Source organism: Balaenoptera acutorostrata, chromosome 8 (assembly GCF_949987535.1).
Source record: "Balaenoptera acutorostrata chromosome 8, mBalAcu1.1, whole genome shotgun sequence".
Lineage (NCBI taxonomy): Eukaryota > Metazoa > Chordata > Mammalia > Artiodactyla > Balaenopteridae > Balaenoptera > Balaenoptera acutorostrata.
Window position 1 is genome coordinate 33,270,260 of NC_080071.1, and position 14,885 is coordinate 33,285,144.

Genomic DNA, 14,885 nt, shown 5'->3' on the forward strand with positions numbered 1-14,885 from the left:
CTTCCCAGACCAGGGCTCGAACCCGTGTCCCCTGCATTGGCAGGCAGATTCTCAACCACTGCGCCACCAGGTTTTTTGTTTTTTATGCTTATTGTTAGAATGTAAGCACCCCAAGGGCAGGGGTCTTTGTTTTGCTCATGCTGTATCCCAAAGGCCTAGAACAGTGCCTGGCATTCAGTAGGCCTGCAGTGAACCTTTGCTGAGTGCTGGTGTGGGTGGTGATGTAACCAGCAGGACCGTATGGGGCCTTCCCGGGTACAGACCCCCCACTGTATCCTCTGCCTGCCTCTTGTCTGTAGAAAAGCCTCCCCTGAGTCACAAAAGCCTGACTGAAGACTTGATGATGGAAAGGATGTGAACATGTGGTGACAAGGATGGCAGTCAGACCTGGAGAGCTGGTGACAGTTTGAACAGTGGATCAGCCATGTAGCTGCCACAGAATCTTTAGTTCCTCCCTGAAGGACATAGATAACAGTGTCTGAGGCACTTTCCTGAATTGTTCTGCAGATACTAAAACCACCACCAGAGAGAAAAAGCTAACTGCATAATGACCAGACTGTAGCCATGACATAAGCTGCTCCATCTTGCACAGTTACAAGAACTGGCCTCCATGAAATGGGAACGCGCCTACCCTGGAATTGCAGATTAACTGCGCTTAAAGCAATCAAGATGATGCTGACCAGACCACTGCATGGCCGTTTCAAGATGATTGTTGGAGCTGACTGTGCTGTTCTGCACGTAGCCCTCCCACCTGTGCACCCCTGAAACTCCCCTTGAAAACCTTTTGTCCCCTGATACCTGGGAGATGGTTTTGGAATGCTAGGCTGCCATCTTCCCAGGTTGGCGACTTCCTGAATAAAGCACCTTTCTTTTTGCACCAACCCTTGGCTCTCGAACATTGATTTTTCAGTGATGAGCAGCTGAACCCGAGTTTGGTTCTGGCTCTAGCCAGTAACAGTGACGTGGGACAAGTCCATTTGGGTGAGACACAAAAGCAAACAATCAGAACCTCCTTCAGTCAGGTGTTCAAAATTAAACTCACTCAGGTGAACTTAATGAAGGCAACACTCAGCACAGAGGTTCGTTGGGGCTAGTTTTGTCAAGTTAAAAAAAGCAAAGACTCTGCAGGTACACAAAGCAGTCGGCATCCAGGGGCATAAAATGTGCAGACCTGTGACGTGCTTTATGAGAGAATGCATGATGGAACTACTGATGGAGAGTATTTTTGATTGTGTGTTATATTTGGGTAGGTAGTTATTCATCCAATATTTTATGTCCTAACTTTCTTTCCTTTTGATGTAATTAACTATTAGGTTTATGTTAAGCATTGCTGTTGTTAAAAGAACAGCATTTAAAAAGAAAAGAGAAAGTTGGGCTGTGATGGGGAGAAACGGATTATTAGGTTGTGATGTAGACATGAGATACTTATGAACACCCGTTCTGGCCTGCCTGGTAGAGTGGAGGGCGCTAATTCTGAGTTGGAAGGTCCAGGTCAAGTTTTGGCTTGACCTCTTCCTCGGAGTCTTGGGTAAATAATTTCATCTTGTTTGGGCTTACTTAGATCATCTGTAAAAGAAGGGGATTGGACCAGATAAACTTAAGATCTTTTGTAGCTCCTAAGGGCTGTGATGTGGGATGTGTGCTGGGCATTGTGTCATCTCCTATGGCCCATAGAAGAGTGGAGACGATCCCAAGCCCTCACAGGGGTCAATGTTCGGCAGGTGACATATGCGTCAAATCTTACTTAGTTTACAAAGAGGCAAAATACTACAGGAAAACATTCCACTTTTTTGAGTGAGTATTGACTTTAAAATGCATTGGGAAGTAGAGGCTATTTTAAGTTGGAAAGTGAGAAGTTGATCATCTAAGTAAAGAAAGACCATCTAAAGTAAAGATAAGGTAAGGACACAAAGGGAACTAGAATGTCCCCTCCTGCAATGGACTGAATGTTTGTGTCCCCCAAATTTATATGTTAAATCCTAACCCCCAGTATGTTGGTATTTGGAAGTGGGGCCTTGGGGAGGTGATTGGGTTGTGAGAGTGGAGCCCTCATGAATGGAAACAGTACTCTTATAAAAGAGACCCCAGAGAACTGAGTGGCTGCAGAGAAAAGACCTGCAGAGAATGCCATTTGGGGTCCCACCCTGAAAAGGCTGGCTCACCACCCAGTCTCCATCAATGAAATTTTCCAGCCAACAGGCCCTGCCCACACCTCAAAGCAAACTCACGAATCAGATTTTTAGATCTTATACTTCAATGTGGATGCACATCCAGGAGTCACCTGACTCTGGAGGAAAGCCTCCAAGATGAAAGAGTCCAAGAACATTCCAGCAGGGAAAAGATTTAGGAGGAAACAGAAACAATGCAGGGGAACAGAATAAAACTTCACAAACACACAACACATATATTTAATATTCTTTGGGAGATAAGAAGTAGTGCCGTACCCATTAATCAGAGGCAGAATGCTTTAATCCGGGAATGATAAAAGCACAAGAAAGAGAATCTCTCAGAAATTAAAAATAGAAGAGCTAAAAAAGAAGATTTGGCAGATAAAGTGGGAAGATCTCCCAGAAAGATGAACCGAAAGATAAAGATGCCCAGGAAGGAAAAAATGATAAGAAAAAATAAAGGAATTAGTCCAGGAAGGCCAACCTTCACCCAATAGGAATTCCAGAAAGAGAGAATAAAGAAAATGAGGTGAAAGAATTGGCAAAGAAAAAATACCAGGAAATTTCCCTGTGAATTTGAAAAGATCCACACCACGTTACACCACTTTGAAATTTCAGAAACTGTGGATAAAGACCCTAGAGGGATAAAAACAGGTTCCATTTAAAGGAACAGGAGTTGCGATGGCCCAGGACTTCTCAATAGCAACACTCAATGTCAGAAGACCAAGGATATCAAACTTCAGTTCATTTCTGTCCTCAGTGGCAACAACATCTAATAACGTAAACACGAACTGTTGATTTAACCAAAAATTATAATTTATCTATGTTGAGAGAATAGGGGGAGACAAAATAGGGAGGCAGATGTAAGAGTCCTCTAACATAATAGGAAGCCAATAAGTCAGGTCCCAAATGGATAAATCAGTAGCAGTATAAGCTTATTATTCAGAAATCTGGGGGAAAATATAAGAAATGGCTGAAAAGGACAGGTTGGGGAGGGGAGCAGGAGACTGTCTTTTTCATTATAAGGCTTGTGTTATTAAACTTTGTGAAGTACTTGTATGCACTAGATGCTAAAATCCGTGGAAGGACCTTGAAAAAAAGATCATATTTCCTTTTTCCGTCCCCTGATCTGGTTGCTTTGCCTTCTCCAAGGTGGCGCCCGACCCTGGCTGTCTTGTAAGCCCTCCAATGTTAGGGGATTTGGGTTCCCTTTGCTTGGGGGTACAGAGGCTTGTCTCATGGACCAGTCCTTACATAATGTAGAAGAAAAAGAAGTTTCCAATATGCCTTTGTGCCTGAGCTCCCGTGGACATAAAAATCATGAACATTGTTCTTTGTCTTCATGGCGATATTTATGCAAAGTTCTTTTCCCTTGTGGTGTTTATCTTTTGGCGGAGCTTGTCAGGCCTGTAATGGACTCAGGTGATGAGTAAAGCCTGAGTCCCCTTGTTTCTCCTCCTGGTGACCCCAACCTGAACTAGCAGTGGCTTCGTGAGCCTGTCTATTGTCTAATGGGGTAAAGCCAGCCTTGCTTTTGATGTCTTACAGGTTGGAAGAATTTTCTTTCTTGGCATTGACATGAATTTGGGTTTGCAAAAAATCAGCTCAGGACAATTATGTCACAAAGACATGGAAATGAATCCTTGAAGAAAAGTTGGGATGAGAGAAAAAAGCTAGATTAGGCAACACCTCCCCACCCTCTGCCCTTTAGATGTTTTAATAGACCCCTCAGAAGTGCTACAGATTAGGGAAAAGAAAGAGCTAAAATATATGCTGTAGATCCTTGTCTCTTTGGGGTTTGTGTTCTCACACCTAGGGGTGTCTCCTCCCTATAAATCACAAATTCCTGGAGTGCCTTACAGAAGGGGCTGCTTCCCCGAACCTCTTGTTTGGGGTGGGGCAGCACCGGCAGCAGCGGGCACCGCTTGTGGGAGGGGAGGAGGACACGGCCAGTGGATGCTGCCAAAATTCAGTGACCCTCAGGCACAAGCAGTGAGTCTGCAGACCTCCTGGCAGCAGCGGCGGGAGCGGCGGGAGGGGCGCTCGGCCAGGACACAGCGCTTCCTGCCCCAAGGGGCTTCCTTCTTCTCCCTTCAGGGACTGAGGTCCACTTCACGTTACCAGGCGAAGGAGCCCGCACAAGTAAACGCCCTGGACTACACTGCCGGACTTGGCCCATCTCCCCTCCATGCGCTCCTTTTTCCATTTTCTCTCTCTCTCTCTGTTTTCCTTCTTTTTCTTATAGGATCTGATCATTTTTCAGCTAACTGCTGAATCTTCTGGGCCAAATAGACACACGTGTGCTTCTATGAGTTTGTTGAGATTAAGGGAGGTGGGGGAATTTATATTTCCTAAATTTGTCTTATTTAACAATTCTCCTGATGTTTTAAAAGATAAAAACACCAGGCCTGCCCTTGGATGAGATCCGGGCTGAGTTTAATCAAGAGCAAGCCAGGCTAGCTCAGCCTCAAACTAGGGTGTGTGGGAGCAGAACTCTTGGAGAGAGCCACCCTTATCTGATTAAGAACACACATTAACATTTGGAAAGCAGGTCGTGCCTCAGCTCTGCTTCTACTTGCCTGGTTTCAAGAAGCTTGTCCAGGCCCCAATTTTCTCTTCCAGAAGATTCCTCCCATGGCTCTGCTCCCGTACCCACCAATGAAATCAATCACCCTCATCTCTTGTACAACTAACTGTTTAGAAGATTCTAAAAGATGCTGGTGTTTTTGCCGTGTTTACCACAACAAGAGGCTGATGCTGTCAGTGGCTGTCCAGCCAGAGGGGGTTATGGAGTAAACTTCAACATGTCCATCCTGAATTACCCACCAGCCTCCCTCCCTGGGGCTTTCAAGTCTTCTCAGAGTAGCCTCAGCTCCTGATGGCAAGGAGGACGCTTTACTGGCCCCTCCCATGGAGTAAGTTTGCTTCCTTAAGAAAAAAGGGAAAGCGAGATACTTCTTTCTCATGTAAAGGAAAAAGAAACAGTCAGTTTTCAGTTCGGGTAAAATGGTGTGATATTTAAAAGAAATCTTACACAGTTGTATGTTACATTTCTACAGTATTGCCCACAGAATGCAAACGTTTCTTTGTTCTCAATTTTATGCAAAGAAACCAAGAGGAAGAGCAGTTCAATTCCATTCAGTTCATACGATAATGTTTGGTAAACATACTTGGCATCGCGATAACCTGGGGAGCTGATATGATTTAGGTTAGCAGGTACCCAGGCAACCTGACTCTATGGGGCCACATGTTGAGAAACCCTGACCCTTACACTTGTGACTTTAAATGTCACAGAATTGGACAGGGCCTTAAAGCTCCTAAGTTCCCACCCCTCTGTTGACAGAGGGGTTCTCCCAGGCTCCTACAGCTCACATAGCTCATATGTCAGAGGCAGAATCAGGCCCGGTTCTTGGTCCTGGGCTCTCTGAGGACCCTGTCCTGCTCAGCAGCCCCAGTTATCCTGGGGCCTCATATATTTCCTGCTCTCTCCGTCTCTCAGCCTCCCCACTTCCTGCTTCCTGTCTGTCTCTGTTCTCATTCTAACCAACATCCTTAACTTGAATCCTTTCTTCTCTCGGGTTTTATCCTACCTCTGCCCTCCTTACCACCCTTCTTTACATTCTCTACAAAGTTCTGTGGCACTGCAGTGATGGACGGGACCTCTTGCCTCTACCTGATGAACTCCTACTCATCCTTCAAGACCTAACTCACCTTTTGTTTTCTTCAAATCCTTCTGAGTCTCCATCAAATTCAGGTAATTTCTCCCATTTCTTAAAATGTTATACAGGAATGGTATTTATATAGAAAGTCCTCATCATATTGTATTTAGTTAATTTCTGTTGACCTGCCCACCTCCTCCACTAGAGTATGAGGTCTTTGAAGGCAGGTACCTTACCTAATAGATCTCTCTATCTTTGCATCCTCTGTACCTAGCTCTTCTGGTTAACTGTTGTGAAAAATGCTCTAAAACTTAGTCGGTTAAAATAACAAAAATGATTTAATTTGCTCACAAATCCACAACATGGACAGGGTTCCACAGGGACAACTCAACCCTCCTCGTGCAGTGTCAGCTGGGGTGGCTCCACTGGGCTCCACTGGGGCTCCACTGAAGTGGCCACTTCCACTGGAAGTCTTCCAATGCAGCTCACTCATAAGCCTGGCAAGCTGGTGAAAACCGTCAGTTCCTTTCCACATGGGCTTCTTCACAGGGCAGCTTGGGCTTCCTCACACAATGGTATCAAGATTCCAAAAGTAAGCATCCCAAGAGAACCTGGTGGAATAAGCTATATTACCTTTTATGACCTGGCCTTGGAAGTCAAATAAATAATGTCACTTCTGCTGTGGTCACAAGTCAGGGAGGGAACATAGATCCACCTCTCTGTGGGAGAAGTGGCAGAATCACACTGTGAGAAGAGCATGTGGGATGGGAAATTTTGGAAAATACAATGCATCACACTAGCACGGGGCCTAGGACTCAATAAAGGATTGGTAGATGAACGAAGAAATGTTGAATAAATAAATGGCTAAGTAAAACCGAAAGTCTCAAACTTTGTAGCACCACAAAGAGCAGTGGCTTCTGAGGGGTCCTGATAGGTATTAGGTCGCTTGGATTTTCTCTTTTGGGTAAATATAATTTTTTCAATTGTTTTGGATATAGGGAAGTTTTCATATAATTGGGAAAGAAAATGGGTTCAGAGAATCTCAAGATACATTCCTTTCTGAATTTTAAGTTCTCATGCTGAGACGTAGGGTGTCTAGGGTATAGGGATGGGAGGAAGATCTATTTTCAGCTCTATCCCCTTTTATACACTTTGGGTTTTGAACCATGCACAAATCATGTGCAAGTATCTGTTGTTAAAGTGCTTAAATTCTAAAATGAAATTTAAAATTAATATTATAATGGGCATCGTCATCAACTTACTCTCAAATGATTCAGAAAAAAATAAAAAATATATACAAAGATGGAGAGAGAGAGATTGGGACAGAGGGAAACAATGATAAAGCAAATGGGCAAAATGTTGGCAATAGGTGAGTCTGGGTAAAGAGTATATGAGTGCTCTTAGCACTATTATTCCTTGTGCTTGCAACTTTCCTGTAAATTTAACATTTTCCAAATAGAAAAATCTTGAAAATCGTGATGGAATGAACATGGGCTGCAGCTGCTGGGTTACCAGCAAAATGGCTTATTTTTTGGAAGAGTCTTCATCTTTTTCTTCTTCTCCTCCTCCTTCTCCTTCTTCGAAGTACAGTTGATGTACAATATAATATAAATTACAGGGGTACAATATAATGTTTCATAATTTTAACAGGTTATACTCTATTTACAGTTGTTATAAAATGTTGGCTATGTTCTCCATGTTGTACAGTATATCCTTTAAGCTTATTTTATACCTAATAGTTTGTACCTCTTATTCCCCTACCCTTATATTTCCCCTCCCCATTTACCTGGAAGGAAGAGTCTTCTCAGCCATTTTCTTTGTTGCTTACCTAGTGCAAAGTTAGGTTTTCATTCATAGACCTTCTTTTGATTGTTTCCTGGAATAAATCCTTCGGTGAGTTTAATAGTAACACAAGTAAGAGAGAAAATCAATAAAAGTTAACGTAAAAATGAGTTCTCTCAAAATAGGTGGCATCAAATTTAGCAGCTGACAAAACAGAGTGACAGATCTATAAGCTTCATGTGTGTTGAACTTTGTATCTCTAATATTTAGATTGAAAATTCCATAAGAAAGAAAGGGGAAAGAGAAGGTGAAGGGAACTCACAGTTATTTAGCACTTCCTGAGACAGAACTTGTGCAAGAAGTTCTAAACGCATTATCTTATTTACTGCCCTCAAAACCCGAGAAGGCAGATTGTACTCTCCTTCTTCTGTAGCTGAGGAAACTGAGACTCAGCTCAATGGTTGTGTCCATTCTGATGCCCTTGACTTCAAGTAAGGGAACTTCAACTTGACTGGCGGGAACTTCAACTTGACTGGCCAGAACAACAAGGACATTTATTATATCCCATGCTAAGAGGCTGGGAACAAGAAGAAAGGATTGATAATATGCCAGGGATTCTGCTAGCCCTGACAGTACAAAGATGGGAAAACCCAGCTATTGCTCATGGGGAACTCACAGTATAAGTAACACTGAAAAGGCAGACCCACAGTCTGTGGACTTGTTCATTGTTGGCCATCAGCAAGTAATCTGTCTTTATTTTAATAGCCACAAGGGATAATTATTAAATGAACACATGGCTTACAGATAGCTCTTAAATAGTCACTGCTTTTAAAGAGAAATATTTGTGCCTCAAACTAATGATGTATTTTCTCATCAGGGCTAGTATTATTTCTGTGTATTTACATATAATTTTATTGGCTTACATTGTTGGATCAATTTGCTAAAATCTTGTTGAGAATCCTTGCATCTCTGTGTAAAGAATATAGGTTTGCAGTTTGTTTCTTATAATATCTTTGTCTGGGTTTTGGTATCAGAATAATGCTGGCCTTATAGAATCTTAGAAAGTATTTTCTCTTCTTTAATTTTCTGGGAGAGTTTGTATAGAATTGCTATTATTTCTTCTCTAAATGTTTGGCAAAATTCCCAGGTGAAGGCATTTGAGCCTGGTGTTGACTTTGTGGAAAGGTTTTAAACTACAAATCCAATTTCTTTGCTAGGGCTATTCAGGTTATCTGTTTCTTCTTGAGTAAGCTTTGTTAGGTGGGACTGAGGCAGTGTTTAGTCTAGGGTTAATTTTCCTTACTACCAAGTTAAGACCTTTCTGAGTAGTCTATCCCACACCCTGTGAATTATAAGGTTTTTCACTCTGGCTGATGGGAACAGGCAATATTCCCAACTGTTTGTAAGCTCTCTGCTCCTTGTGCCCTCTAACCCTTTTAGGTAGTCTTTTCTCCAGCCTCAGGCAGTTTCCTCTCTTGCAGGCACTGAACAATACGCAGCTGAATACTCAAGGGGGATCCTCTGCCCATCTCCACAGTCCTCTCTCTGTGCATCTCTCTCGTTTCCACCCTGTGGACTCTAGCCACCTCGGCCTCCCCAGTTTCCTCTACTCAGTGAGACAGCCAGACTCCATCTGGGTTCCCCCTACTTGTGCTGTGGGCTGGAAATTCTCTCAATGCAATAAGCTGGGGCAATCTTAGGGCTCATCCATTTCTCATCTTTCAGGGATCACTGCCCTTCATTGCCTGATGTCCAATGTGTTGAGAACTATTTTCATATATTTTGTCTGGTTTTTTAGTTGTCTTGGGTGGGAAAATAAATACAGTTTTTATTTTTCCATCTTGGGCCACACTAGAAGTCTCCAGGTTTACAGGTTTATTTAATGTTATGATTCTAGATCTCCAATATCACCTTCTTAAGGTGCTTTGGAACAGAGTTTGTTTGCTTAAATTCATATTATGTTTGACAGTTTCTTCATTCTAATATACTGTATCTTATAGACAGGTTTTGACATTCTGCTTGGGCAGAATATACGTCTAAAGGAATAGTAGGAAGTTTCCTATCCCACTGATGCCTAAAATTTCACCATTAGCCAGCCATTTCTTTGGGTAAAACAATCCTCTTCTAGGCTTCTCTTTCATAATCCAGATATCTGTGGGAAAATACGTTAAGTCCTTAACATTTTGATGTTAATTAATGCTATTTTTTTCTCTGATGAATCATATGAACAGGTGAGATCCTTAATGTCAGAAAGCAGGGCATAAAAGGTGGGGAAAAGGATACAGAAGTGGAGTTACCTGTGGTTCAGCTTTATTTGCAGACTGAATGCCAACAAGATTAAGATGTCTTGAATACGCCAAAAGACAATTTCATGCGAAGAGTGTAGCTCAGTTTTCTGACCCAAGGATCAAGTCACCTTAATTAATTACTAGAATTCTGCTTTTACTTAAGTGCTCCACCTTGAACACATCACATATTCCTTTGGCCGCAGAAGAGTTATTCATGAAGTAGAGTGGATAACTGCCTTCCTCCATGACAGAGTACACACAGAAACAGGTGGAAGCGCTTTGGATTCTTTAGAGGCAAGATGCAAACACAAAATATGTGTAGGATGCACTGTCAGCTTTTTTGCTCATGGTTGGAACAAGGCTGCAGATCTAATATTGATTGTCACCTCTCTGTCAATAGATGAAGAGTCATTCTGGGCACAAGAATAAGATCTCATTTAGTTATCTTGGTATTTTAGCCAGCAGAAGGGAGTGGTGCCTTCTGTATTCCTGTGGGCTTCTTTTAAAAGTAAAGCTGCGTTCCAAGAGGGAGGGGATATATGTATGCATATAGCTGATTCACTTCATTGTACAGCAGAAACTAAGACAACATTGTAAAACAATTATACTCCAATTAAAAAAAAACTTTTTAAAAATAAAGCTGAGTTGTCAGAATCTTCATATTATCTTCTAAACAGGTAGAATGGAAGTCAGCGGCTCCAGAGATCTTTGCTACTCAAAAAGAAACACTGTAGATTTATGCCCCCAAATGGTCATTAAACTTTGAAATGGATCTCACGGGATTGCGGGCAGGGACTAAACATTTTATATAGAGTAGGGGATGAAAGGTGGTTTAGGTATCCTGCATGGGCAATTATCCTCCTACTGGGACTTGATAAGGTGAGGTCCAGGAGAAAGAAATAGACATCTGCCTCCAAGAAATGATAATCTTAGTCATTAAGTTGACATTTGCAAAGTTCTTTGTACTTTTTCTTCACAGAAGGCTCAGAAGAAAAGACCTGGAGGACTTAGGGAAAGGACCACCCCGTGCTGCCAGAGGTAACTGAGTCAGACCCACAATGGGTCAAGTGGGTCTTACCACTTTAGTGCACATCACATTCACCTGGGGGCTTGTTAAACAATCTGATCTCCAGCCCCTACTCTGAGAGATTCTAATTCAGAAAGCCTGGGATGGTGCCGTGAGCCTACATTTTGAACAAGCACCCAGTGTTTCTGCCGTGAACCTCACTTTCAGAAGCATTGACCTAGATCTCTTCAGCTAGTCAGTACTTTTACTGGCTGGTTCAAGTGTTTTCCAGGAAAGAAGCTTTTCAGGACCTGGAAGAGCTGTAATAATTGAGGCACAAAAGAATAATTTAAAAGAGCCAACTGGCAGGGAAATGCAGTATGGTGATTCTGGAGAGAAAAGCCTGGCTCTGTGACTCTGAACTGCAGCTTCCCCCTCTTCCTTGTGCCCAGACCTCAGGCCTGGGTCACCGTAGGCCCTAGGTGACAGCGTGTCAAGGTAGTGCAGGCTTCGAAGACAATCGGGGCAGGAGTGCCTGTGTCGTAGCAGTGGGATTTGGAACTTGACCGTGCTTATCAACCAAACAGAGGCAGGACCTTTGACTGAACACACCAGCAGCCATGGCGGTACAGATGGCCCACAAAGAGAGGTGGCAGCAGGGCCAGCCAGAGAGTCATGGGAGAACCCTGCGGGCAGATAACGAGCCGGGTGGGGCCTGGGCTTGGCAACCTCTCTGCTGGACATTTGTGAGGCCTGTTGGCCAAACCTCGCATGCAAGGCCTGGGAGCCGGGCCAGGCTGGCCTGTCCTATTAGACTGGGAGAAAAAAAATAGCCTGGTCAAGCCTAGGGGATCTTTGGACTAAGATCATTTTTTGTAACCACGCCCAACCTTTGTTTCATCTGGAAACTGAAGGAGCTGTGTTGGAAGAGGCTCCCTGAGGTCCCTCCAAGTCACCTCGTTTTGTGATTGAATGCAGTCATCTCCACGACCAAGTCCTTATAAACTGGAAGCTGTTCTTCGTGGGCACATCTATAAGGTACCACACAATCCTTGGTCTCTGTGATGTTTAATAGGTCCATAAACTACTTAAGATGTAGGTGTTGGGTAGTGATGAGGGGAACTCTGGGAACACGCAGTAGAATATGAGCTACGGTGCGTGTATCTCTGTGGGTGTGTGTGAAGGGGTGTGTATGTGAGAGCATTTGTGTGCTTATAACCTAATTGTACTCGTTGCGGAGCTGCCAAGAGCAAGAAGCAAGGATTATTTCGCCATGGGGAAAGGTTGGGTTACACCAAGAAATCTCTCTCAATGCACTTGGTGGATTCTGTTTCCCAGGATACGGGGCCTGCCAGGCTTTGTAAGGACAGCACCAGCGCTCCCACCACCCTCCACCCCACCCTGCACACTCTCCTCAGCCAGATGAACAGTCAGGCTGCTCTGAAATAGTCCTCTGCCCTCTCGTTCCTGCAACGGTTTTTGTTCCTATGGATCCTTAATCAGGTTCCTTTCTACATGGCTCTTCCATCAAAACTTCTGAACCACACTGGAAACCCTCATTGACCAGGAAGCCAGCCACTCACAGGTCGTCTCTTGCATGTCTTTTAGGCATTATTTATTTTATAAATTATGTGAGGTGTGATGGTAAACTTTTTTCTAAAAAGAATCCAGTGGTCTTCTTGCTTCCTCTACTGTTTTCTCAGGCGGCCGTCTGTTACGCTCGATGCTTTCAGGAAGGGCCTTTAAAGGTTCCTCCCAAAACATGAGGTGCTCAGCTGTGGGTCTGCGGGGGAGATGGGTGGAAGGGGAGGGAAAGTGGTAATGCTTCCTCGTCCTGTGAGGACCAGAGAGCAGAGGAGAGCAGAGCCTAGGGCAGGACAGAGGAAACAGACAGGCTTTGCTGGACTCTGCCGATCAGGTTTACGTTGCTGCGGGCTTGCATTGTCGTTCAAGGTGTTCTGAATTTCAGCAATTTAAACATACTCATTTCATGATGTCCTCCAGGGCCAAAAATGGCTTTTGGACTCTTGGCTGTTTTGGATTATCTGTGTCTCTTTTATATGAGGAGGGGCATTTAATGATCAGGGCCTAGTCAAGGTGGCTTTGAATGTAGCAGCAACCTGAGCCAGCTCAAAGAGAAAGGGGAAATTTCTCATAGGAAACAAGGATGTTTCAGGAAGATAGGAGTGTCCTTGGGGTCCCATGCAGGCCGGGTACCAGAAAGGGCAAAGCCGTTAGCAACCAAGGCAGCCGTCTTCCCAGCCTCTGGGGGTGGGAGCACACAGGGTCTCGGGCTGCTCCCCTCTGCTCTCTTTTGCCCTCCTCCTTCTCCAGAGGTATAGGTACCTAAATTGTCTGAGTTTACAGGTGCTCTGAATTACAATTCCAGCTTCCCAGGACAGAGAATTTGGCTCAGCTTGGTGAGGTGTCCACCGCTGGTCCAATCAGCCGTGGCTGAGATGGGGGGTGAGTGATGGTGTGTAAACATGGCTGTGGATGTGGTATCTGAGGGAAGAGGCAGCTCTCAGAGAAAGCTGGTCACTGTGGGCTGGACAGATGTCCCAGATGTGTCTACTAGAGCTGTTCGTATTTTGTGTGTAACCTATGTATCCTTTTCCTTTCTCTCTTAATATCTGTATTAGTCATTGTTTCTCCTCTATGCTGGAAGTTCATGGAGACCAGGGACATAGTCTACCCAGCTCTATAAACCAGCAGATTGCCTCATACAATGTCCTGCATCTTATGAGGGTTGCAGTCGAGAATATAAGTGGGATATTTAACATTTTCTCAAACTTGTGCTTTACCAAGTTTAGGTATACTTTGTTCTGTTTGAGGACTTAGAATCAATAAAATTTTAAGAGACTTATGATGAACAGAATGAGACTTGTCTGTAATCCAAAGGTAAAATAACATTAAGAAGGATATTTTATTAATTTAATAAAATTAAAGAGGGTTCCTTTGATATTAACCTGGGGGAAAGGGGGCAGCTATTAGTAGAAGGGACTTTTCAAGATTCCTTCTGGTGGCCAGATTCATGGACCCAAATAAGAGCTTGAAGAAATTAAGTCATGGAGTAATTAAGAGACATGCCTTGGGGGCAGCTGTTGGCAGAGCTGAGACACAAATGATTCCTCTGCTCAGATCCCTGGCTCCAGCCTTTGGTCTGCCCCTAGTGAGCTGCTGATGCACACGTGATTGTGCTGTGTGGTAGACACAATGTTCACAGGCAAGAAAATGACCTTTGGGACTGCTGACCTTTCCAATTCCATTCATCCAGCAAGCAATTGGAGCTCCATTTTTAGAAAAGACAATGCAAATACTTGCAACTTTTCTTACTGGGTTGTTTTGTGCTTGGCATTAGCAATATTATATCACTGAAGTTTACCGAAATTATTTGACCTTTAAATATTTGTTCCCTAAACCCACTTAAAAGAGCAAGATACTGGAGGGATGAGCTAAGGTCCGTGTAACTGAGAATAAACTGGTGGTGTTGCTAATGGCTATTTTTTTGTCATTGAGTTGTCATCTGGCAAGTTGCTCGTGTCTTAAAAATCTTGGTTTTGAATTCTAGTTTTTGAATTGTAGTCTTGGGATGTTGACCCTGTTGAAGAGTATGAATACTTCTGTGATTCCATGGAAGGTAAATTTAGATTCATTTAGACTTAAGTCAGATCACATCCCTTGAAGCATAACTATATATAGCAAAGGCTGATATCAAACCCTTCACTGATAGGGCAGGTGTCTGCCCTGTCCCCCAACACCACTCCAGTGTCTGTGACCCCCTAGCACACAACCCTTGGGAACTGACACTTCTCACTCCTTGCATTACCCAGCTCACCTACATGACCCCGGTGGTGTTTGCTGAACAGTCATAATGAAGATACCTGCCCCTTCCCTGTCCCCGTGGCAGGCTGGAAAGCCACAGATAGGCTTCAAAGCAGCAAGAGGCAGCAGAGGAGCCTCACTCATGTTGTCACTAGCT

At 43.7% G+C, this 14,885-nt stretch overlaps 1 long non-coding RNA gene across 7 annotated transcripts in view; it reads left to right on the forward strand.

Moving 5' to 3' along the window:
* LOC103016807 (uncharacterized) overlaps positions 1–14,885 on the forward strand; it is a 223,824-nt gene that overhangs the window by 184,243 nt on the left and 24,696 nt on the right. For 5 of the 7 annotated variants that reach the window (XR_009009096.1, XR_009009095.1, XR_009009091.1 and 2 more), the window contains one exon: positions 10,877–11,941. This is a non-coding gene — a long non-coding RNA (uncharacterized LOC103016807). Of the gene's footprint in view, positions 1–5,799; positions 5,923–10,876; positions 11,942–14,885 lie in introns of all 7 variants that reach the window. The other 2 variants (XR_009009097.1, XR_009009093.1) reach the window with 2 other exon arrangements.